The sequence below is a fragment of the Sciurus vulgaris genome, assembly GCF_902686455.1.
Source record: "Sciurus vulgaris genome assembly, chromosome: 17".
Classification (NCBI taxonomy): Eukaryota; Metazoa; Chordata; class Mammalia; order Rodentia; family Sciuridae; genus Sciurus; species Sciurus vulgaris.
The window spans coordinates 26,510,843-26,537,277 of NC_136478.1; the positions used below are offsets into that span (position 1 = coordinate 26,510,843).

Consider the following 26,435-nt stretch of genomic DNA (forward strand, 5'->3'; position numbering starts at 1 on the left):
CCCCACCCCGGATGTCAGGGGCCGGGTCTGACGCTGCAGCCTTCATCCAGTGTTAGAACCACCCCTACCACCCCTGGGTACGAGTGCTACAGCTGGTGCTGCCTACGAGGGACACTGGCATCTGGACAGCGGCTGGCCGTGAGATGAGAGGTAGTTCTGCTGCCACTGCTGCTGTCCTCACAAGAATGGATTCCCTGTGGTCTTGGCTTCCTCCAGCCACCAGTTTCTAATTCACGTGCAGAGTGGGACTTCCGATTGGAGGAGCCCAACACAGCTGCAAGGAAAGCAGGGAAGAGGTGCTTTCGGATTCTCTAGCAGCAGGTGGGCTCCCACTGCGTCAGAGGAGGGCCATGTCGGATGCTGGTGGCAAGAGTGACCATTGCCCACTTTGGATAACAATGGGCTTGTGAAACAAGATGAAGCACGTGGATGCTTAACTCAGGGCCTGGCATGAAGGGACACATGGTCGCTGAGATTCGCACCATGCCATAAATCCTCAGCGCCAACCACTACGGCTTCTTCATGCTTTACTCTTTGATTTTTTTCCCCAGCAGGTGAAAGACAAAAGGACCTTGAAAACCGTGTGGCTTGCTGCCCTTCCAGATGCAGAGGCAGCTCCAGTCCTCCTGCCAGGAGGGCAGGTGACTGGGTTTTTCCATTGTGGTGATGAATTGGGCTGAGTCACACCATCCCTCTACCGTCCCCTGGTCCTCTCGTGACCATGACTGGGAGCAAATCAAAAGAACTAGCTGATGGGTTTGGGGGTGAAGATGCATCTGGGGCCATGGAATCTTTCTCTCTTAGCAGATGAAGGGGAGTCAGGAAAACCCCCCCATCCCCTTACACTCACCAACCAGAAGCCAAGCAGCCCGTGGGGGTGGGGGGTGGGGGGGATTTTTTCTTTCATAATATTGATTCAGTACCTCATAGGTGCTGAGCCCTGGGACTGTAGGTTCCTCTGGAGAACCAGAGGTAGCCAGGGCATTGACCTTGCCTTTATGATTCATGCACTAATAGAAAAAATCAGCTCAGAGTCCCATAACGTGGGTATCAGATAGACTTTGCTAAGATGTGCAATTGAGGTTATGATGAAATGCAGTGGGGGCCTGGAGGACTCAGCAAGGGCTGAAGAAAGAGGTACCTGAACCTTCAGAGAGGTAGAAGATCAACAAGTGGAGATGGAAATGGGGTGACTGGGAGAGAGCTCCATCTATACACCCTCCCATTTGTCTGTCCACCTGTCCATCCATCCATTGGTTCTATGTTACACCGGCCAGGCCCTGTGCTGAGCTCAGGGAAGGTCTGGTTGAGGTGGAAGGGCTGGATGTGCGTGAGCAGATGGTGCAGAAGCTGCACCAGGGAGGTGGGGGGCGGCGAGAGTACTGGCCTCCTCCTGGCTCTGGAATTTCACCAGCCACCAGATTATCTGCTCCCTGTGCCTGGCCACTGAGGACCATTCATTGGCAGTTCTTCACGGGTTCTTTATCTCAGAACATGTAAGGATCCTTGTCCCTCAGGCCAGCCCTTTGCTCTTCTGGTAACTCCAGGTACATCTGCCCCTTCCCCATCCCAGAGGAGAGCAGATTCCCTCCAGTGCACTTGGCTGATGCCCCTCCAGCTCCCCTGGAAGACAGAAAACACAGGGAGCCCTAACTAGTGCCAAATCAAGGCAAGAGGGGGATTTGATATATTTTTAAAATTATACTAGTTATATGTATAGATGCACAACATTTATAAGGTAAACAGAAAAATAAAAATCACTCATAATTCTACTGCCTAAAGATAGCCAATTTGGGGGCACTTTATATTTACTCTAATAAAATTATTCTTCTTCAGTGTAATTAAAATAGATGCACAGTCTTTATTTTGTGGGTGCATCACATATTGTAATATGTGATGTACATCACATATTGTAATATGGGATTGTAACCAATCCCATATTTTTGAGTATTTAAGGAAGATGTGTCCATTCTTCTGTCATTGGCCATGTTGCAGCCTCCCTTTATCTGGCTATGTGGTCTGTCCTCCTGCCAGTGCCAGCCCACCCACTCTCAGGAAGAAGTGAATGCATACTTAAATTGTGATTCTCTTCACACCTGCACAGGTTCTTTTGGGGAACCCATAGGAAGGTGTGAGCTTGTCACCAGCCCCCATCTTCCAACTATGCGAATCTTTATCTTAAAGTCCGAGGTTTTTGATCTTATACTAGAGTTACATAAAGCCTTACTTTTGAGGGAAATTGTGTGAAGGGACACCAGACCTCTCTACTATTTTTGCAGTTTCCTGTTAATCTATAATAATTTCAAAATTAAAAGTAAAACCAAGCCACGCATGGTGGTGCATGCCTGTAATACCAACTACCTGTGAGGCTGAGGCAGATGGAACGCATGTTCAATTGTCTCTAAACAGTTTAGGGAGATCCTCTCTCAAAACAAGAAATAAACTGGGCGCGTGGTGCCCGCTTGTAATCCTAGCAGCTCAGGAGGCTGAGGCAGGAGGATTGCAAGTTCAAAGCCAGCCTCAGCAACTTAGAGAGGCCCGGTCTCAAAATAAAAAATAAAAAGGGTTAGGGATGTGGTTAAGGGTCAATTCCCTATACCAAAAAAAAAAAAAAAAAAAAAAGGAAGAAATGAAGGATTTGGGGAGGTAGCTCAGTGGTAGAGCACTCCTGTTAAATCTCTAGTACAATCACTCGATCAATCAATCAATCAATAAAATAAAAACTAAGGCAGCCCTATAGACAACTATTTAGACTCAGTCTCAGGAGCAAATGTCTTAAAGCCTACGCTGTGTTCCAGGAGGAGATCTAAGATGCCCATACCTCAATTTCCTCTGAAAGGTAGGAAAGTCACCCCTCATTTTGGGGGGGGCTTTCCAGGCTTTCCTCCATCCTTTTGCTTCTACCAGCCAGAGCATGTGCTTGGAGCGGTTGCCCAGATGCACAGCTTCCCCTGTGAGTCCAGGGAGGTAGGATTTCCCAGCAGATAGTAATCTGTCAAAAAAAAAAAAAGATAAAATGAGCTCTTTGGGGCTGAGAAAAGTCATTCTCCTTCCTTAGGAGAACCCCCATGTCTAGAGGAGCCTCGTCTTGCAGTGCTGGGCAGCTGGCCCGGCTTTCTGCAGCACAGGCTTCTTGAATGAATGGTCCCAGCCCCGCACCAGGCCTGAGCTAACACTCCCCACAGAACTGGGCGTGTGACACTCCCCAGACTTGGGATGGACTGGGTCCCAGGGCTGGACCACCCAAAGACAACCTCTCCATCATGACGTCAGCACCACACCAGACAGACTTGGGTTGAATCACAGGCTTTAATCAAGTTCCAAATACAGACAGTCCCCAACTGGATGGTTTGACTTATGATTTTTGGACACTTCACATTTAGTAGCAGCCATACTTTGAATTTTGATCTTTTCCTGGGATGGCAATAAGCGCTGTGAAACTCTGGATGCTGAGTGGTGGCAGAAAGGAACAACTCCCAGCCAGCCACGCCATCCTGAGGGCACCCACTGATATCCTTTAGTACCCAAGTGCTAAGCTCTGACACTCAATTAGATGCAGTAGATGCATTTTCAGCTAATTTTCAATTTACGGGTATATTGGAATGTAACTCTATTGTACTGAGGATTGAACCCAGAGGGGATCAACCACTGAGTCACATTCCCAGTCCTTCTTTATATTTTATTTAGATGCAGGGTCTCCCTGAGTTGCTTAGGGCCTCACGAAGTTGCTGAGGCTGGCTTTGAACTTGTGATCCTCCTGCCTCAGCCACCCAAGCTGCTGGGATTGCAGGCATGTGCCACCGAGCCTGGAAAGGTGCATCTTTAATAGAAACTGAGGAACTCACCTTGGATTTTGTGCTAAGAGTCCCCAAGACCACCCTCAAGCTTGACAATTTGCTAAGAGGATTCACAGGACTCAGAGAACGCATTGTATTCATGTTTACTGTTATTGCAGTGAAAGGGCACAGATCATAATCAGAGAAGAGAAAAAGTGCATGAGGAAAGTCCAGAAAATGCCACGTGCAAGCTTGCAATCTTCCCCTCCCAGTGGAGCCAGAGGAGGACACACTTAATTCGTCTGGTAATGATTTATGACAACACCTGCAAGGACTTACCCACCAGGGAGACTCACCCGGGCCTTGCTGTCCAGGCTTTTTTTTTTTTTTGATTCAGTCATAAGGCATGCAGTACCCATGTGACTAGCCTTAGCTACTCTAGGCCCCCAAAGGTCAAACTGATGGTTGTGGCCCAGAACTTCAAACATTCTAAAACAGTTCTTCACTATTCCTTCACTGTTAGCATAAGCTCTCTGCTCAAATTGTTTCAGCGTAGCCCAAGGCTGAAGACATACAGAAACAGTTATCAGGTAGGATATTCCAAGGACACAGAGGGTATCTTGAAGGAGGCAGGAAGATTGCAAGTTTGAGACCAGCTGCAGCAACTCAGGGAGGCTATAAGCAAATTAGCAAGACCTTATCTCAAAATAAAAAATAAAAAGGGCTGGGGAAGTGGCTCATTGGTAAAGCTCCCCGTGTTCAAGTCCCAATACAAAAAAAAAAAAAAATTAATGACAAGAAAGTAGGTAGTCTGGACATGGTGACAGGTTAGTGCTCCCCAAGAGAAAACCATTAGCCTGATGTTTGCTAACTTTGAAGATGACAGGGCCAGGAGCCACCAGTGTATACCTCAAACCTGATTTTTTTTTTTTTTTTTTTTGTCAGCACAACATCATCTCCAGTCAAGGAACTGAAGCTGACAGGCTCCCTCTGGCTCCTGCAGCAGCTCTGACTCAGATGTCCTCAGCTATTGCCGAGGGTGGGATCATGTGGTGTGGGATACTCCCTTGTGTCTAAACCAATTTTTCCTTTCTCTTCTTGGGCTTTGCTACTGTTGCAACTTATCTTGGGAAAGAAGGGTGTGTTCTTTATAACAAACGCTCTGACCCCTGTCCTTCCTGCCCCTTAAGCTACGCTAGGGTAAACAAGCTCTTCTTCTAAGGTTCCATCTCATTCCATTTTTCTCACTGTCCATCCTGCAGGCCTGGAGCTGAGCCATCCAAGGCCTAGGTTGCTGACCTGTCCAGCTTTCAGTTTGGAGTCAGACAGCTCTGGGTTCCACCACCTACCACTGGGGTGACCTTGGGCACATATCCTAACCTTGCAGAATCTCTTTCTCTCTTAAATGGACCTAATGATAAAGCTGAGGAAATAGTGGGTTGATAACTGAGGAGGCCCCAGCCTGGGACTTTGTGCCCAGTTGGGGCCCATTGATTAGTGGTTGTTAGGACCATAAATTGTATGTTTCCAGGTAAAGCTGTGGGAGCAGAAGGATCCTCATGATCAGTTCAGGGGTTGCAGTGACATCCCACCACCTTGGAAATGGGTGCTGAGAAATCAGGGGGCCCCTGTGGTTTCCAGACCTCGCAGGAGGGAGTATAACTCATGGACATGAGGCAGGAAGAGACCTGGTGAGGCTTTGGGGTGTCATGAAGGTTGAGGAGGTTGCTCACCACAGGGCCTTGGCATGTGCATTCTCTCTGCCGGGGGCCTCTTCCTTTCCCTTCCCACACTTCCCCTGGCTAATCCTGCTTGTCTCTTGGCTATCAGTTTAGCCCTCAGCTGCCTCCAGGATTCTAACTCCTCTTCTCGGGCTCCCACTGAACATGATTAATCCTAATGGTCTATCACTTATTGGTCAGGCATTGTGCTAAGGGCATTACCTACAGACAGCCCATTTGATAATCTCAACATTTACAGAGTCAGCTGTGGCTTTATTTTTCTGATTTTAGAGATAAAGGATAAAGATACACAGAAGTGAAATGAATGGCTCAACTCTCCTCCCTGCGTGCTGTCCCTGGGCACCCCGCCTCCTTCACCCGTGCAATGATTGTCTGGGGGCAAGTCCATCTCCACCCTGGATCATGAGCTTGGACATCTTGGTTTTAGCCCAGTAAAGGAGGTCTCATTTCAGGCTTAGGACCTCCAGAACTATTGGGGGGGAAAGTGTTTGAAGTCACTCATGGTAATTTCTTCAGTCACAATAAAAATAAACGTGGTGTCCTATTCTCATGCCAAGGATCACCTCTCAGACAGAGTGGTCACTTATTACATGATGGCTGACTCGAGGGCGATTGCTCTAACCATCCCACTTGTTATCAGGAAAGATACATCAGCACAAGTGCTTGGGGGTGTTTTGCATTTACACTTCAGGAGCCTCACTGGGAGATCTCGAGGTGGGTCAGAGTTTGGTCCTGAGACCACGTCATTCACTTGGAGGTTGGTCCAGGTATGTCACAAAGAATGACCCAAGGGGCTTCAAGGGAAGGGAACCCTGGGCAGAGAGCCAGCGCCGCTGCCAGGCAGGTGGACGCCAGCATCCCCGTCATCATCATGGCCTCAGGCCTGCATGCTGTCTCTGGGTTCCACACCTCCTGCCTCCATAGTCATTAGGGCCAGCATGCATCAAGTCCCCAACTCTGCCAGACAGGACCCATGACCCCCACACCACCAGCCCCTCCTGGAAGTGCCATGACCATGCCCACCTGCCTAGGGAGGGAAGAGCCAGCCTCATATACTCCCCCACTGTGCCGGGCTCCATTCCAAGACAGCATCCTTAACCTATCCAGTCTCGTAGCAGCTCTGTGACCTGGGTCCTATACTACCCCTCTTTTTCAGATGAGGAAACTAAGGCCCAGAAAGTTAAAGTCACTTGTCCATTCACACAGCCCGTAACTGGGTGCCAGCAAAGACCGGCTGGCTGCTGGGTCTCTGTTCTTCACCACTGTGCTTTCTGCCTCTCTGTTTTATTTATGTATTTATTTTTGGTACCAGGGACTGAACCCAGAGGCACTTAACCACTGAGCCACATCCCCAACCCTTTTTAATTTTTTATTTGAGACAGGATCTCATTAAGTAGCTTAGTGCCTCATCAAGTTGCTAAGGGCGGCTTTGAACTTGTGATCATCCTGCCTCAGCCTCCAGAGCCATTGGGATTACAGGTATGCACACCATCACACTCAGCTCTTCTGCCTCTCTAGAAAAATAATTTTTCCCTCCCCTACAGTTTGACCTCAGTCAGGCCTTCCTCGTCCTGCTTTGTCTCCCTTGCCCTTGCTGTGGCTGGTCACTAGCATGGGGTCCCCTTGTTTATGTTTTGGGAAGCAGAGTTGCTGTGAGGGAGGCCCCAGCCCTCAGAGGCAGGAGGGGACAGTGGATTCCTCCTGGGTCTGCTGCCTCCAAGGCCAGGTCGCTCTCTTTGCCAGCTGGCCCCTGCCTCAGCCTGGTCCATTATTTCTGGCCCATTACTCACCTCCGGCAGAGCCCAGATGCTGCCTGCCAGAAACTGTGACCTCACTGTGTCCCCCAGAGAGGCCCAAGGGCAGCTCCTTCCACCCCACCCAGCCTCACTCCCTGCTCTCCCTCCCCTTCGCAGCTTCTCCTGGTGGTGGCACAGCCTGCCCCCTTGCCCCACCCACAAGAACCACCTTGGGAGCACGGCTGCCTCCTTGCCAAGCCAACTGATATGGTTGGCAAGCTCCAGCTCCCTTAGCCAGGTGGCAGTGGCGGCAAACACCAGGATCACATCCCTTCACCTTGGTGTGTGTGTGGCTGGGATAGTGTGGATGGGGGTGTGTGCAGGTGTGCTCAAGGGGAAGGCGCGAGTGCATATTACATGTGAGAGCGTGACTCGCGTCCTCGCGGTTGAACACATTGCGTTGTCTTTTCTAGGTCTTGTAGCTAAAAGCGTAACCAGTAAGGACTATTTTCTTCTTCTTTTTCCCCTCCCCTCCTCCCTGGCCAGGGAGTGGGAAGAGGTACTTAAATCGAGAGTAAAGGCCTGGAGCAGAGCCCTGGAGACCACTGGGAGCCCACAGCTATGGATCCCCGTGACATTGAGTAGGTTGCTGTGCATTATTTCCTTTTTACCTCATTGAGTCACATGAGTAGTGAATGAGAGTATGGATCAAACATTCAGCACAGGGCCTGAGGCACAGAGGACGCTGAAAAAAACGCACCAGTTAGACCCCAAACTCCTGGCAGGAAGGGCACCGGGAGGAGAGGAGAAGCCCAGGGCTGGAAGGTAGAACCCCTGGGCCTCTGGGCAGTAGTGAGGTCCCTCCCAGTTCTGCAGAATGAGCAATGCAGTTGCTTCAAACAACAGCAAGGCCACGGAAGTCTGGGAAAGGAAAGTGAAAACTTTGAAAAATCCCAGAAATTGCCCTTCAGGTTGAACTCGCTCCTCTTCCCTGGGATTTAAGGCGCATGGTGGTTGTTACTCATAAAACCAGAAGGCACACAGCTCCTTCTCCTCCCAGCCCTAGTCCCACTCTGCCGTGTTCTGGGTGATTGACCAACCTCTCTAGAATCTCTGGAGACCCTGTGACACACAAAGTCCCTGAGTTGTGACCTTGGGACCTGGTTGGGTAGGACAGGGGCACACAACATTCTATGTCTCTAATGATTCCAAAGTAAGTGGTCCACTGTGAGAAAGCAGAGACCAAGCGCCTTGCTGGAGATTTTTCCAGCTGCCTCTGGGAAGAGTCTTGCACTTCCAGAGTCTTGTCACTAGGCTCCTTCTCCTCCATCCCAAGACCCTGAGAATGGAAGGAATGAGCTTCCCCAGGCCACACCGTCTCCTGCTTCCTCCCACTCAGAGTCATTGCTCCCTCTCTGTTGATCAATTTTCAATCACTACAACTGTTCATGAAAGAATGGACATTTTTTAGGCTGTCTGTTTTATCTCAACTCCCTAAGGTTTCCCTCCCAGTAATGGGAACAAAGCCCTTAAAGCTGTTCTCTGTTCCCAAACAGAGAGTGAAAGAGTAAATTGAGCCTGATAGCCAGATAGTGCTCAAACAGTAGGATTACCAGAAACTATTGACCAGAATCTACAGCCTGTTGTAAAACATTGTGAAACATGTTGTCAGCAAACCCAGACCCCCTTTGAAATTTCCTGGCAGCTTTGTTCCCCCTTTTCCCCCTTTCATGTGTGACCCCTCCCGATGTGTGGTTTCTGCCTTTATAAACCTACAAGATTTTCTGCTAGGGACTCGACTCCTGGAGTTGGGTCCCAGCGCGCTGGAATAAACACCTCTTGCGGTTTGCATCAAGTGACGCCTCCTGCGGTTGATTGGAGTTGCCATCCATCCATGGGACAGAGTTGGGGGGTTTCCTTTTTGGGGGGCCTTACATTTGGGGGCTTGTCCGGGATAAGATGGCCCCCCCTCATCCGCGGAGTCGACCTTGGAGGTAAGAAGGGGTACCCCGAAGTTGTCTGTCTTTGTCTTGTGTTTTGTTAGTTGGTCTGGTTCTGTGAGCGCGCTTTCGGTTTCGGTGGCAGCCGTTCGGTGACTCGTGAGAGTGGCCGAACAGTGGCCGGCAGACGTGCCTGGGGGGCCACAGGTTGCAGCCCTGGGGGACGCCCTAAGGGTGGAAGGAGAGCCAGGGACGCCTGGTAGTCTCCATCGGTAAGGGCGCGGATGGGGTTCAATTGGTGGATCAGAGATTGGCGCCCGTCTGTATCTGGTTCTGGTTCTGTTGTGTGTTTGTGGCGGAGGTGGAGGAAGGGTTGGAACAACTGGGGGGTTCTCGGCCCGGGCTACTCTCGGGTGGACCCCAAAGGTTCCTTCTCTGGACTCCCCCTCCCGACAGCCCTGAAGGGTAACTTAGCAAAGTAGCTTCAGTCTCAAAAGTAATGAAAAATAAGGTCTCATAATATGAACATCCAACCTGTCCGGATGAGATGGCTAAAATGCCTTAGCCACAGAGTTTCTGTTAAAACCTGTTAGATCCTTCCAGATCTCAGTCCAGGCTTACATTGAAATATAAATAAAAGAAGCCTAAAGGCTCAGTAGGAGACCAGTCTCAAAGCCAAGGAAAGAAAAGGTAAAAAGAGTCTTTAAAACTCCAGCAAAGTAAATGCTATATTTTTAATTATATGTTTTTTTGAGCTCATGATTTTTTGATCAGTTCTACTTTTTATTCAACTAGAGTTTTTGAACATCTGTTACACTGCTATGGAGATTCACCTATAAAGTTACAAGGGCTTGATTTTGTGTTATTTGTATGTTGTGCTGTCTGATGTCATGTTTTGTCTGTATCAAAACTGAGCGCTCCTAAAATTAAGATTTAAAAATGGATCCAGATACTTTTAATTCATGTGATTTAAAAAGATTCAAATTGGGTAAACTAATAAGAGTAAAATGTCTTTGAAAATAACTTGCAAGTCTCTAGGTGGTCAAGCTAATAAAATATTGATGTTAATAAAATGTCTAATATCAATTGTTTCTAGGACTTTTCTTCAACAGGGAAGAGACAGCAAATACTGTTCAGGACACTTGTCTGATATCTTGGTTTTTTACAGAATAAGTGAATTAGAGTTAACATGTATGGGATTACTCTAATGTGTTTGTAGAGACATCTGATTAATTTACAAAGTTAAAATGCTAATTGTTAAATAACATCGAGTACTTTTAACTCCTTAAATTCCATGGGGTTTCATACTTAAACATTATTGGTGTTTTCATACGTTGGTAAATAAAAGGGTTTAAACTTGCTTTGTGTCATCACTAAACTAAAAACAAGGTTACTAAGAGTTATGTCCTAACAAGTGCAATTCTATATACAAAGGGTCCCAAAAGTTTCAACTGTGTTTCAATTAGAGTACTATAAACAACAGAATATTTAATCTTATTAAAATAGAGTAATTTATCTAAATTCAGAAATTTCATAAGAGTTGTTTCAGAATGTGAACAAAAAGGGGACAACGAATAGGAAAGAGAAAATAAAAGGTTCTGGGTATGGAAATATATTTAGTAAAAGGAAAAAGGAAATGTTTCTGGGTAAGAAAGTGCTTGTTTGATGAAATACATGAGGGTCTAAGTAAGTGCTAAGAAAGTCTGTGTAAGTAAAGGGCAAGTTTCAACAAGTTTGTGTGTAACTAAGTTGGTTATATGTGAGACAGCTAAAACTATTGAAGGTTTTTCCTAAGGTGAAATACTAATGTTCTGATATAAACCAAAGTTTAATCTATATGGTAGAATGACATGGTAAAATGACATGGATTTGAAACACTAATTTACTCTTTGTGTCTATTAAGTTTTATTCTTTAGAACAATTAGTCTTAAAAATTGGGGTGTATACAATTATGGTTAAACAACTATTATAGAGTATTGTACTTTGTTACAGAGTATACATTTCTCTTTAAAAACTCAATTTGGTAAGATAAAAGTGTCAAGGTATTTGTGAAATGGTCACTAGTTGTATATTAAATGTGTTCATATTTTTCAGGACCACAAGTTTTTAAAGCAAGGAATTTATTAAGCTCGCTATTCTCCAGATTAAACTTGTCTGTAATGGTAATCTTAAACTTATAAAGAGTAAATTTTATTGGGGATTTATTTCTATCATTTAATGTTCTATTATAGGACCTGATATCAATAGGGTATGTGTAAAATTTGTTACTTTTTACACTGAGATAAAGAATTTCAAATGTAAATGTATTTCTAAACATTAGAGTCTGATTTGTTTAAAGGTTAATATTGTGAAATATGAAAGAAACATGAAAACATTTTGCCACTTAATCACACAAAAGGAAAGTTAAAAGCTCTCTCAGCCTTTCTTTGATTCATGCTTTAGATACTATGTTAAATTGTGTTAATATAAAGTTTATATAGACTCAGGAAACAGTATATGTAAACTACTTAATGGTATTTAAGGAAAAGAAGCAAAGATCAACATCAGAATTAGAACACTTAAGATCTGTAAAGAGCCCTGCCTTACCTGAGATAAGGCTCTGCCTCCCATCTCACTGCATGTTAGAGTGACTCCAAAATAAGCCAGACTTCAGCTTATTTAAAGTTATAGTCAAAAGATTGGTTCTTGTTGTAAAAGTACTGTGATCTCAAATAGGGGATAGAATGTAGTTCTCAATCAAAATTCAAGATAGCTATTATACAAGCTGAATATATTTTTACTCTTGCTAATTTCATTTTGTAAAACTGTTACCTGTTAATGTTTTGCAGAAGTAGCTGCTCCAAGAACAAACAACCTAGGTAACTTGTGATAATAAGCCATCACCTATAGAATAGATAGTGGTAACTTCCAGTACTAATGCAGACTCCAGTTAGATAAAAGGGTAAATAACTGTAAAGTTATGGACATTAAATAAAGCCCATTACTCTTAATTTATGACTGGTGAGACTGGCTTGCTGGATAATTAAGATCAAACTTAGAAATTGGAGTTAAATACAGAGGTCAAGAAAAGTCCATATTTGGGTCTTGCCCTCAACGTTAGCCTGAACCCAGGGAATAAGAGAACTTCTCTAAGGAGCGTTGCAACTCTGGGTCACACAACCTCCTGATCAAGGAGATTGTTGAGACTAAAGGATGAAAAATTATCCAGTGCATCTGCTGCAGAGGAGGGTCATGGAAAAGGGGAAACATCCCTTGATGTTTCTAAAGGAAGTCACCTCATCAAGAGACCCTGCCTAATCAAAGTCACTGGTGGAGCTAAGGAACCGCTCTTAAGTTCTGTACGAGTGACCCCTGTGGGAACTCAGCTGACTCTTTAACAAGACAGGAACCAGGTCAATTTGACCAGCTTGATCTTAGATACCCAGCAAAACAGTTAAAACCAAAATATAGCCATTCTTGGGCATTTAAAGGAAATAATAATTAAATGTAACTTAAGATGTACACTTGTATTAGCCCACTAGAATAAAGGCTGGAAGCTACAAATGAAAGAAAGATTCTTCAGCAAATGTGCCTGATAACTATCAAGAGAAACTGCCAGAGTCAGAAGTTTTTAGTCAGTTTAAGACCTTCCTAAGCTACACAGGTAGACTTAATCTATGTTTGCTAGTATGATTATCTATTCCTAAGTAACAGAAGTATAGAGATCTCTACTAAACACAGGTTATACCAATAAAGGGATATTTTACAAAATCAGATGACATTAAGTAGCTTAACTATATTTTCTGGGGACATCTATGACAATGTTAAAGTCCCCAAATAAAGGCCTTGTTCTCTCCAGCCTTTGCTAGGCCTAGTTATGGGAACAATTTCTCAGTTCTTCCACCTCCTGGTGAGAGATTAACTTCTGTCATTTTCATGATACTCAGTGGCATGTTTCAGATGCTGCAACATTTACTTTGTGCTAATCTCATTTCAGTACTCATGTCTTTTTGTTCTTCTATCATAGAAGCAGCCGCCCCCAGATGACTTTACAACCTGCTCTTCCCCAACCAGGCTTCTTCTTGGGACCCCTCGATTGACCCGATTTTTTAAAAAGAAGGAACTCCAAACTGCTTGCCCCTCGCTGCCCCCATTCAGCTTCGAAGCAGCCAGAATGACCGACGCCCCTTTTCATTTTCTTAACAAGCAGTTATGGGTTCCTAAAGCTAAAGGGGGGAATGAAGCCAGAATTGGGAACAGGTAGTTAGTGTAGAAATAGGGGATCGGGTCAAATCAAGGAAATGGCCATAAAATCATCTGCCTCTGGAAGTTGGAGACTGCCCCTGGAAGAATGGAATGTCAAGGATCTCCGGAGCCCATTGATTACCACATTTACCTGCCTTTATCAAGGACTGTTTACCAAGGACTGCAAACAAGAGGCTGCTAATTGGTGACCCGCCCCCTGGGCTCTTGCCTGCCTGAAATCACCTAGTCACCTTCATCAGGGAAAGAGTAAGTGCTGTATAGGTACTAATGCTTAGGCAACAATACCAGTCCCTCCGCCAAGGAAATAGCTTTGGAGAAAAGTATATAGAGACAGAAGTTCCATGATTAGAACTTACCAGAAAAGAAAATGGGGAAATGAAAGAATGGACATTTTTTAGGCTGTCTGTTTTATCTCAACTCCCTAAGGTTTCCCTCCCAGTAATGGGAACAAAGCCCTTAAAGCTGTTCTCTGTTCCCAAACAGAGAGTGAAAGAGTAAATTGAGCCTGATAGCCAGATAGTGCTCAAACAGTAGGATTACCAGAAACTATTGACCAGAATCTACAGCCTGTTGTAAAACATTGTGAAACATGTTGTCAGCAAACCCAGACCCCCTTTGAAATTTCCTGGCAGCTTTGTTCCCCCTTTTCCCCCTTTCATGTGTGACCCCTCCCGATGTGTGGTTTCTGCCTTTATAAACCTACAAGATTTTCTGCTAGGGACTCGACTCCTGGAGTTGGGTCCCAGCGCGCTGGAATAAACACCTCTTGCGGTTTGCATCAAGTGACGCCTCCTGCGGTTGATTGGGGTTGCCATCCATCCATGGGACAGAGTTGGGGGGTTTCCTTTTTGGGGGGCCTTACATTCACGGACCCAGAACAATTGACGTTTGTACTGCAGATGCCCTTCCTGGAGGCACAGCTGCATCTGCATCAAGCTGTTCTCCAGTATTGGGAACACTGCTTAAAGGGTCTGCTCACCCTGATGGCAGTGAGGTATCTGTGTGCTCAGTGTCCAGGAAGCCATGAGCCCTCGGTGCTGGCATGCTGGTCATTGTACCCAGTACTATCGAGACAGTGGGCGATTGGTGTCTGCTGGGGTGAGGATAGGGGTGGTTTATGAAGCAGAATATTGCAACAACATCTAACTAGTTAAGCAGAAGCAATGTTTTTCTGCATGGAACCAAGGGCCTCATGCATGCTAGGCAAGGGTTCTACCACTGAGCTGCACCCCCAGCCCAGGAGCAATCTATTTCCAGAGGGGTTGTCTGTTTTAAAACAAGTGTAATTTCTCATCTATAGTGAATCAGCAAGTCTGGTCCTACAGTCCCAAATCATTTCCATGACCTTGGTGGTGCTCAGTGACATTCTACCCTGGAATCAGCAGTGACCCTCATGAATGCATGCCTGTTCCTCTGCCCTTCCCTCTGGTTCATCATAGGAGGGACCACAATGATCGCCACAGGCCTTGACTGCTCACGTGGACAGCTCATCAGCTGGAATTGTCTATGAATTTGTTACAACAATCCTTTCAAATAGGAATTTAGGTTATCCCCATTTTAGAGAGGAGAAAACCAAGGCGTGGGGCAGTTGAGAAGCTTGCTGACAATGTTGCAGCTGATCCAAGGTGAAGCAAAGGCTGCGGCCACCATCTCTAAGCAGGTGCCCTTAACCACTCTGCTGAAGAGCCTTCTCCTGTGGGTAGAAATACCTGGCTTCGTTGGGACAGCCCCTTCCTTCCCCAAACCCTCTTCTGCACAGCCAGGGCCACCCCCCCAGTGTGCAGCCTTGCCACCACTCTGAATGTTCTCAATCCCTGCTGCCTGCAGTTAATTATTCCAAAAAGACATTTGGAAGCCCAGCTCTGTGTGTGTTCTCCCTTTTGCTAATTTAATAATCCTGTTTTCAGAAACGACTGTGCTTTTAAAACTCATTTGCTGGACTGATCTCCCTGCAGATCCTTCCTGATGTTTCATTCTTCTTTGAACGCAGGCTCACAAGCCCTGTGGGTTTCAGAATCCAGACCCATGATTTGTGACTGGGGTGTCTGCTCCTGGGCTCTCTGTTGTGGTCAACTTCCGGCGTCAGGCAGGGCGTAGTGGGCCAGTCTGAAATCCTGAAAAATCTAACGTACCGGATCGTCATAGAAGAGGCAGCTTGGCTTCTACTAGAGGATTCAGGTCATCAAATGCTGAGTGGCTCTATCTGGGTGGTAGACTTAAAGGGGATTTTTAGTTCCATCTTTATCTGTTCTTTATCTGTTATTTATTTAGTTCTTTTATCTGTTTTATTTTCCAGCATTTTTAATTTACAAAGTATGTGATTTTCTTTTCTTTTGTTTTTTGGTATTGGGATTGAATCCAGGAGGCACTGGAACCCGGAGCTACACTCTCAGCCCTTTGTGTATTTTGAGACAGGGTCTTGCTAAATTGCTGAGGCTGGCCTTGACCTTGTAATCCTTCTGCCTCCCAAGTCACTGGGATTACCAGCATGCACCATGGACCGCAGTACAAATGTACAATTTTAATAATAAAATAAGAATAGAATTATTATCATTAAAAATTAAGTTCATGGGCTGGGGCTGTAACTCAGTGGTAAAGTACTTGCCTAACATGCATGAGTTCCTGGGTTTGAACCCCAGCACTGCCAAAAAAATACCCCAAAAGTTCATTCAATAGAAAGATCCTTCAGGCAAAGCTTCAGGCAAGTCTGGCTTTATGAACTTGCTAAATGAACTTATATGAACTTGTTAAAGCCACTCACAGAAGCGGACTCCTCTAAAATGAGCAGAACTCTATGCAAAAAGAGAAAACAAGACCCAGGCTAATAATTATGTTCATAAAATAATTTCCCATAACTTAAAAAAAAGGGAACAGATCTTGAGTTCTTAAAATGTTAATGCAATGGTTTGCTAAATCTTAGATTTCACTTTTGTTTACCCTTGGGCATGCTTGACTTAAATTTACAAGCAGACTATAGGGTGGATCTGTTTCTAGACATTTGCATTCAACAAACATGGACAGAGTTTTGCCCTGTGCCAGGCAGTACTCTAGGCTCCTGGGATTCCAGAAGGAATCAATGGAGCCCCAGCTTTGAGCTGTTCTATCTGGAGGGAAACAGTGGTACAAATAGACAATGTGACCAGAGTTCTGTGAGGGCACTGGCGGACCTAGAGGGGAGGTCTGAGGCCAAGGAAGGCAAAGAAGGCTTCACAGGGCAGGTGACTAACACTTGAACAGGATTTACCAGGTGGAGAAGGTAGGGAAGGCAGTTTAGGCAAAGAGGATGGGCAAGATCGCCTGGGGTGGTGGCGGCAGGTGAAGAGTCTGGAATGATGGGTCAGAGGTTAATCTGGCTGGAGATGGGAAGCTATTGGAAGATTTTGTATTTTGTATTCTCTATTAAAATATCAAATGCTGAGTAAATTTTAAAAATATTTTAAAATTTGTCAATGGACTGTTATTTTGTTTATTTATTCATGGTGCTGAGAATCGAACCCAGTGCCTCACACATGCTAGGCAAGCGCCCTCCCCTGAGTCACAGCCCCAGCCTGGGTGATGAGTTTATAAGAAAGCAGCTTCATTGAGCTCATGGTTCTGCAGGTCCAACAGCATAATACTGCTGGCTCTGGCGAGGGAGTTATGGTGGAAAGGGGCACAGTGGTGAGAGTATAGAGAAAGAGATCACTGATGAGACAGCAGGCCAGGGATTCAGGGCTTACTCTTTATTAACAACCATTCTCAAAGGAGCTATCGAACTCTGTGAGGCCAGCATTAATTCCTCCTGAAGGCAACACCCCAATGGCCTAATCACCTTTCACTAGGCTCCGCCTCCTAAAGTTTCCCCACCTCTTACCACCACCACATTAGGAGCCAACCTCCAGCACATAAACCCCAGGCAACATACCCCAACAATATGCACACAAACCACAGCAGGTTTTAAGTAGGGGAGTATAACCAGCCCTTGAAATCCACATCAGTGGGCTCCACATCTGTGGATTCAACCCAATACAGATGGAACATATTTTTTTAAGTTGTATCTGTGTTAAATCTGTAAAGACTCTTTTTACTTTTCATCATTCCTTATACAATAGAGTAAAACAACTATTCTCATGTCATTTATACTGTACTTGGTACTATAAGTAATCTAGGGATGATTTAAAATATAGGAGGTGGGTCGCTTGGACTTGAGTGGCCGCACCAGAGCTCCGGGCGGTTGCCCAGAGGACCCATTCAATGGGTCACGTGGATTCAGAGCCGCTCAGAGCGACCGCTCCTGAACACCCGGGGGGTTATCTGGAGAAGGAGGAGGAACGGGGAGGGTCAATTCGACACGGAGTGATTGATTGCCCAGGGCTACGGGTGGTTGGTGGGAGGTGGAGGCACGCAGTGAGTTTCTTGGACTCCTAGTGACCGCACCGGAATACTGGGCGGCTGTCTGGAAGAAGAGGCGTGTGGCGGGTCTCTGGGACTCAGAGCGATTGTACGGGGCCCCAGGTGGCTGCTCAGAGGAGGGGCCGCATAGCCAGGCGATTAGGTGCAGAGCAGGGTCCCAGGATCTAGGAGGCTTCTTGGTGGAAGAGCCGCACAGAGACAGGCTTAGGGCGGAGCGAAGATTTCAGGCCTGCGGGCAGATTCTCTGAGGAGGGGCAGCCTAAGGAGATTCATCTGCGAAGGGTGAGGCTCCCAGGCCCAGGAGGTAGGGCCGGGCCCCTGGGAACTTTGCAGAGGAAGGCAGCCCAGCCCAGGCAGTAGCTGTAAATTGAGGGGAACCTCTAGGAGGGAAATGATCAGCGAGACTTCCCCACCGGGTGAGGTTTCCCCACAAGGACGGTAAAACCAGAGACTCAGGCCCAAACAGGCCTTGCCTCAGCCCGCAGCCTAGGTCCCCTTTGGATGACCATTGGTCAACAAGTGGAGGCACCTCTGCCCACTAGCAGGGATTATACCCCACCGGAAGGCCACCACTCCTAGAGAGGCAGCTTCCTTGTGGAGCACCGCATTATCAACTTCCTCCAAGACTTCAGCCTACTGAAGGCTAAGGGGGGATATATATAGAAATCTTCAGGGACATTGTAAGTCAATAGAGGAAATCTGCAATATCTCAGCGGTCCACTGATACCTGAACAATATGAGAAAACAAGGAAAGAAAATGCTGCAAACAAATCTAGATGTTACATCAATAAAACCCAATGACAGCATGGCAGAAGAAATGACAGAAAAGGAGTTCAGAATGTACATAATTAAAATGATCAGAGAAGCAAACGATGAGATGCAAGAGCAAATGCATGCACTGAATGATGAGATGAAAGAGCAAATGCAAGCATTGAATGATCGCACCAATCGACAATTAAAAGAGCAAATACAGGAAGCAAAAGATCATTTCAATAAAGAGTTAGAGATATTGAAAAAAAACCAAACAGAAATCCTTGAAATGAAGGAAACAATAAACCAAATTAAGAACTCCATAGAAAGCATATCCAATAGGATAGAACACCTGGAAGACAGAACCTCAGACATTGAAGACAAAATATTTAACCTTGAAAACAAAGTGGACCAAACAGAGAAGATGGTAAGAAATCATGAACAGAATCTACAAGAACTATGGGATATCATGAAAAGGCCAAATTTAAGAATTATTGGAATTGAAGAAGGCCTAGAGAAACAAGCCAAAGGAATGAACAATTTATTCAATGAAATAATATCAGAAAATTTCCCAAATCTGAAGAATGAAATGGAAAATCAAGTTAAAGAGGCTTATAGGACTCCAAATACACAAAATTACAACAGACCCACATCAAGGCACATTATAATGAAAATATCTAACATACAAAATACAGAATTTTAAAGGCTGTGAGAGAAAAGAACCAAATTACATTCAGGGGGAAACCAATACGGATATCAACAGATTTTTCAGTCCAGACCCTAAAAGCTACAAGGGCCTGGAACAACATTTTTCAAGCCCTGAAAGAAAATGGATGCCAACCAAGAATCTTATACCCAGCAAAACTTACCTTCAAATTTGACGATGAAATAAAATCCTTCCATGATAAACAAAAGCTAAAAGAATTTACAAAAAGAAAGCCAGCATTACAGAACATTCTCAGCAAAATATTCCATGAGGAAGAGATGAAAAACAAAGAAGCAAATCAGCAAAGGGAGGAATTATCCTAAAGGAATTGTCAAATAAAGGAGGAAACAAGTTGTGTCAAACAAATAAATAAATAAAATTTAAAAAATGAACCAAATGACCAGAAAACCAAATCATATCTCTATAATAACCCTGAATGTTAATGGTCTGAATTCATCAATCAAAAGACATAGACTAGCAGATTGGATTAAAAAGAAAGATCCAACAATATGTTGCCTGCAAGAGACTCACCTCATAGAAAAAGATACCCATAGACTAAAGGTGAAAGGATGGGGAAAAACATACCATGCATATGGACTCAGCAAAAAAGCTGGAGTATCCATCCTCATTTCTGATAATGTGGACTTCAAGCCAAAGTTAGTCAGAAGGGATAAAGAAGGTCATTTCATACTGCTTAAGGGAAGCATAAATCAGCAAGATATAACAATCATAAACATCTATGCCCCAAACAGTGGCTCATCCATGTATGTCAAACAAATCCTTCTCAATTTCAGAAACCAAATAGACCATAACACAATAATACTAGGTGATTTTAACACGCCTCTCTCACCACTGGACAGATCTTCCAGACAAAAATTGAACAAAGAAACCATAGATCTCAATAACACAATCAATAATTTAGACTGAACGGACATTTATAGAATATACCATCCAACCAAGAGCGAATACACTTTCTTCTCAGCAGCACATGGATCCTTCTCTAAAATAGACCATATACTATGCCACAAAGCTAATGTTAGCAAATACAAGAAGATAGAGACACTAGCATGTATTCTATCAGATCATAATGGATTGAAGTTAGAAATAAATGAAAGAGTAAAACACAGAAACTATTCCAACATCTGGAGATTAAACAATATGCTATTATATGATGAATGGATAACAGAAGATATTAGGAAGGAAATTAAAAAATTCTTAGAGGTAAATGAGAACAAAGAAACATCATATCAAAATCTTTGGGACACTATGAAAGCAGTACTTAGAGGGAAATTGATTTCATGGAGCACATTTAATAAAAGAAGTAAAAATCAACAAATAAACAACCTAACACTACAGCTCAAAGCCCTAGAAAAAGAAGAACAGAACAGCACCAAAAGTAGTAGAAGACAGGAAATAGTTAAACTCAGAGCTGAAATCAATGAAATTGAAACAAAAGAAACAATACAAAAAATTGACAAAATAAATAGTTGGTTCTTTGAAAAAATAAACAAAATTGATAAACCATTAGCCACATTAACAAAGAGAAGACGAGAGAAAACCCAAATCACTAAACTTCGGAATGAACAAGGAAATATCACAACAGACAGGATTGAAATACAAAACATAATTAGAAGCTATTTTGAAAATCTATACTCCAACAAAATAGAAAATTTCAAAGACATCAACAGGTTTCTAGAGACATATGAATAGCCTAAACTGAACGAGGACGACATACACAATTTAAATAGACCAATTTCAAGTACTGAAATAGAAGAAGTCATCAAAAGCCTACCAAAAAAGAAAAGTCCAGGACCAGATGGGTTCTCATCCGAGTTCTACAAAATCTTTAAAGAAGAGCTCATTCCAATACTTCTCAAAGTATTCCATGAAATAGAAGAGGAGGGAACCCTCCCAAACTCATTCTATGAAGCCAATATCACACTGATACCTAAACCAGACAGAGACTCATCAAGGAAAGAAAATTTCAGACCAATATCCTTAATGAACATCGACGCAAAAATTCTCAACAAAATTTTAGCAAATCGCATACAAAAACATATTAAAAAGATAGTGCACCATGATCAAGTGGGTTTCATCCCAGGGATGCAAGGTTGGTTCAACATCAGGAAATCAATAAACATAATTCACCATATTAATAGACTTAAAGTCAAGAATCACATGATTATTTCAATAGATGCAGAAAAAGCATTTGATAAAATACAGCACCCCTTCATGCTCAAAACACTAGAAAAAATAGTGATAGTGGGAACATTCCTTAACATTGTAAAGGCCATCTATGCTAAGCCCATGGCTAATATCATTCTAAATGGTGAAAAACTGAAAGCATTCCCCCTAAAAACTGGAACAAGGCAGGGATGCCCTCTTTCACCACTTCTATTCAACATCGTTCTTGAGACTCTGGCCAGAGCAATTAGACAAACCAAAGAAATTAAAGGGATACGAATTGGAAAAGAAGAACTCAAACTATCCCTGTTCGCTGATGACATGATTATATATTTAGAGGAACCTGGAAATTCCACCAGAAAACTCTTAGAACTCATAAGTGAATTCAGTAAAGCAGCAGGTTACAAGATCAATGCCCATAAATCCAACGCATTTTTATACATAAGTGATGAATCTTCAGAAAGAGAAATTAGGAAAACTACCCCATTCACAATAGCCTCGAAAAAAATAAAATACTTGGGAATCAATCTCACAAAAGAGGTGAAAGACCTCTACAATGAGAACTATGCAACACTAAAGAAAGAAATTAAAGAACACCTTAGAAGATGGAAAGATCTTCCATGTTCTTGGATAGGAAGAATTAATATTGTCAAAATGGCCATACTACCTAAAGTGCTATACAAATTCAATGCAATTCCAATTAAAATCCCAATGATGTACCTTACAGAAATAGAGCAAGCAATTATGAAATTCATCTGGAAGAATAAGAAACCCAGAATAGCTAAAGCAATCCTTAGCAGGAAGAGTGAAACAGGGGGTATTGCAATACCAGATCTTCAACTCTACTACAAAGCAATAGTAACAGAAACGGCATGGTATTGGTACCAAAATAGACAGGTAGATCAATGGTACAGAATAGAGGACACGGACACAAATCCAAATAAATACAATTTTCTCATACTAGACAAAGGGGCCAAAAATATGCAATGGAGAAAAGATAGCCTCTTCAACAAATGGTGCTGGGAGAATTGGAAATCCATATGCAACAGAATGAAACTAAACCCATATCTCTCACCATGCACGAAACTAAACTCAAAATGGATTAAGGACCTCAGAATCAGACCAGAGACCCTGCAGATTATAGAAGAAAAAGTAGGTCCAAATCTTCACCTTGTTGGTCTAGGATCAGACTTCCTTAACAGGACTCCCATAGCACAAGAAATAAAAGAAAGAATCAATAACTGGGATAGATTCAAACTAAAAAGCTTTCTCTCAGCAAAGGAAACTATCAGCAATGCGAAGAAAGAGCCTACAGAGTGGGAGAATATCTTTGCCAATCATACTTCAGAGAGAGCACTAATCTCCAGAATCTATAAAGAACTCAAAAAACTCTACTCCAAGAATTCAAATAATCCAGTCGACAAATGGGCTAAGGAAATGAATAGACACTTCACAGAAGAAGATCTACAAGCAATCAACAAACATATGGAAAAATGTTCAACATCTCTAGTAATAAGAGAAATGCAAATCAAAACCACCCTAAGATTCCATCTCACCCCAATTAGAATGGCGATTATCAAGAATACGAGCAACAACAGGTGTTGGCGAGGATGTGGGGAGAAAGGTACACTCATACATTGCTGGTGGGGCTGCAAATTAGTGCAGCCACTCTGGAAAGCAGTGTGGAGATTCCTTAGAAAACTTGGAATGGACCCTCCATTTGACCCAGCTATCCCACTCCTTGGCCTATACCCAAAGGACTTAAAATCAGCATACTACAGAAATACAGCCACATCAATGTTCAAAGCTGCTCAATTCACAATAGCCAGACTGTGGAACCAACCTAGATGCCCTTCAATTGATGAGTGGATAAAGAAACTGTGGTATATATATACAATGGAATATTACTCAGCCATAAAGAATGATAAAATTATGGCATTTGCAGGCAAATGGATGAAATTGGAGAATATCATGCTAAGTGAGATAAGCCAATCTCAAAAAGCCAAAGGACGAATGATATCGCTAATAAGTGGAGGATGACACATAATGGGGGAGAGGGAAGGGTTAGTGTTAGGGTTAGAGTTAGGATTAGGGAGGGGGGCAAGTATGGAGGAAGGAAGTACTGTATAGAGGGTAAAGAGGGGTGGGAGGGGTGGGGGGAAGGGAAAAAATAACAGAATGAATCAAACAACATTTCTCTATGTAAATTTATCATTACACAAATGGTATGCCTTTACGCCATGTACAGAGAAACAACATGTATCCCATTTGTTTACAATAAAAAAAATTTACAAAAAAAAATAAATAAAATAAAATATAGGAGAAGGACTAGAGATATAGCTCAGTTGGTAGAGTGCTTGCCTTGCAAGCACAAGGCCCTGAGTTCAATCCCCAGCACTGCAAAAAAATTAATTAATTAAATAAAATTAAATATAGGAGAGGATTGTGTAGATTATATGCAAATGCTGTGCCATTGAATATAAGGGACTTACATCCTTGGACTTTGGTATCTGCAGAGATCCTGGAACCATTCATCTGCCTGAGGGTTGACTATACATGCCTTTCGAAATGACTGCTCAATGGATGAGTCCTTGAAGCTCCATTTGGGAGACAGAAAACACAGTGGTTATTTGAACAGAAGAAACTTAATTTTAAGGAGCCACATCTATCTACCTATTTATCCACATATCCATTCGTTCAACCCATCTTATTTTTCCTCTATTTTTTTTTGTTTGTTTGTTTGTTTGCAGTACTGGGGATTGAACCCAGGGCCTTGTGCTTGCGAGGTAAGCGCTCTACCAACTGAGCTGTATCCCCAGCCCCCACATCTTATTTTTTAATGCATTTGAAAATACATTGCAGGCATTAGGGCACTTCCCTCAATACTCCATTATTCACATCTTTACTTAAAATTCAATATTTAAAATTTTTTTCTTTTAATATAAACTTTACAAAAATGATAGGCAACAAATCCTAAGTATACATTTGCTGAGTTTTGGCAGATGTATACACAAATATAACTTAAATTGCTATCCAAATATGTGATATTACCATCACCCCAGAAAGTTCCTTCACTTTCTTAGGCAATTTCTGCCTCCATCTCACAAATGCAACGCCTGTTCTGTTTTTTTTACACCATAAATTAATTTGGCCAAATTTTCTCAACTTCAGCTTCCTTCCTTCCTTCCTTCCTTCCTTCCTTCCTTCCTTCCTTCCTTCCTTCCTTCCTTCCTTCCTTCCTTCCTTCCTTCCTTCCTTCCTTCCTTCCTTCCTTCCTTCCTTCCTTCCTTCCTTCCTTCCTTCCTTCCTTCCTTCCTTCCTTTCTTTCTTTCTCCCTCTCTCCTCACTGATTCTGCCAAGCCAGTTCCCTTGGCTGTGATTTTGCTGGACTGTAGGTAGTGGGAATCTCATTCATCCATTCATGCTCATCACTAATTAGATGATGAGACATTTGGCTATCTTAAGAGACCACAGTTACTTTTGCCATTTACATAGACTTCATTGAGTTTCTTCAGTTTAACATTCTGAGCACTGGGCAGAAATCATATTGTGTTAATGCTCATATAAACTATTAACACATTGGTCTAAATAATTCTTTGTTGTGGGGAGTTGTCCTATGCATTAGTTTAGCCTGTCTTATAACTTCACATAAATAGAAGGTACTCTTTTTGGTTTAGCTTCTTTTCACTTAGTGTTAATGAGATTCATCCACGGTGTTTTGTATATCATTGAGTGTTCTTTTTTATTATTGAATAGTATTCCATTGTATAGCTCTATCACAGCTTGTTTATCCATTCTGTTAATGGAACATGTACCCTTTCCAGTGTTTGGTTATTATGAATAAAGCTGCTATGGACATCCTTGTACAATTTTTATGGGTATTTGTTTTAATTTTTGTTTTGGCTAATTAACTAAGAAGAACTGCTGGGTCATTGAGTTGGTGGATAATTAGTTTTTCTAAACATCTTTATTGATATATACTTTACATATAATTAGTTTATTAAGGTGCTGATCCTTAAAAGAAACTGTGGTACCAATTTTTAAAAAAAATTTTTTTATTGTAAACAAATGGGATACATGTTGTTTGTCTGTTTGTACATGGGTTAAAGGCATACCATTTGTATAATCATAAATTTACATATGGTAATGTTGTTTGATTCATTCTATTATTTTTTCCCTTCCCCCCAACCTCCCACCCTTCTTTTCCCTCTAACCCCCTCCCTAACCCTAACCCTAACCCTAACCTTAACACTAACTCCTCCCACCCTCCCCCTTACGTGTCATCATCCACTAATCAGCGAGATCATTCGTCCTTTAGTTTTTTGAGATTGGCTTATCTCACTTAGCATGATATTCTCCAATTTCATCCATTTGCCTGCAAATGCCATAATTTTATCGTTCTTTATGGCAGAGTAATATTCCATTGTATATATATACCACAGTTTCTTTATCCACTCATCAATTGAAGGGCATCTAGGTTGGTTCCACAATCTGGCTATTGTGAATTGAGCAGCTGTGAACATTGATGTGGCTGAATCTCAGTAGTATGCTGATTTTAAGTCCTTTGGGTATAGGCCAAGGAGTGGGATAGCTGGGTCAAATGGTGGTTCCATTCCAAGTTTTCTAAGGAATCTCCACACTGCTTTCCAGAGTGGCTGCACTAATTTGCAGCCCCACCAGCAATGTATGAGTGTACCTTTCTCCCCACATCTTCGCCAACACCTGTTGCTTGTATTTTTGATAATTGCCATTCTAATTGGGGTGAGATGGAATCTTAGGGTGGTTTTGATTTGCATTTCTCTTATTACTAGAGATGTTGAACATTTTTTCATATGTTTGTTGATTGCTTGTACATCTTCTTCTGTGAAGTATCTGTTCATTTCCTTAGTCCATTTGTCGATTGGATTATTTGTATTCTGGTGTAGAGTTTTTTGAGTTCTTTATAGATTCTGGAGATTAGTGCT

The 26,435-nt window shown here is 43.1% G+C and overlaps 1 long non-coding RNA gene across 1 annotated transcript; it reads left to right on the forward strand.

Annotated features, from left to right (window-relative positions):
• The first annotated feature begins 271 nt into the window (after nucleotides 1-271).
• Nucleotides 272-24,180, forward strand: LOC306648318. The gene is made up of 6 exons (XR_013760354.1): nucleotides 272-641; nucleotides 4,722-4,815; nucleotides 6,901-6,997; nucleotides 7,801-7,895; nucleotides 14,740-17,608; nucleotides 23,795-24,180. It is a non-coding gene; the product is annotated as an uncharacterized lncRNA (long non-coding RNA).
• Nucleotides 24,181-26,435: the final 2,255 nt, after the last annotated feature.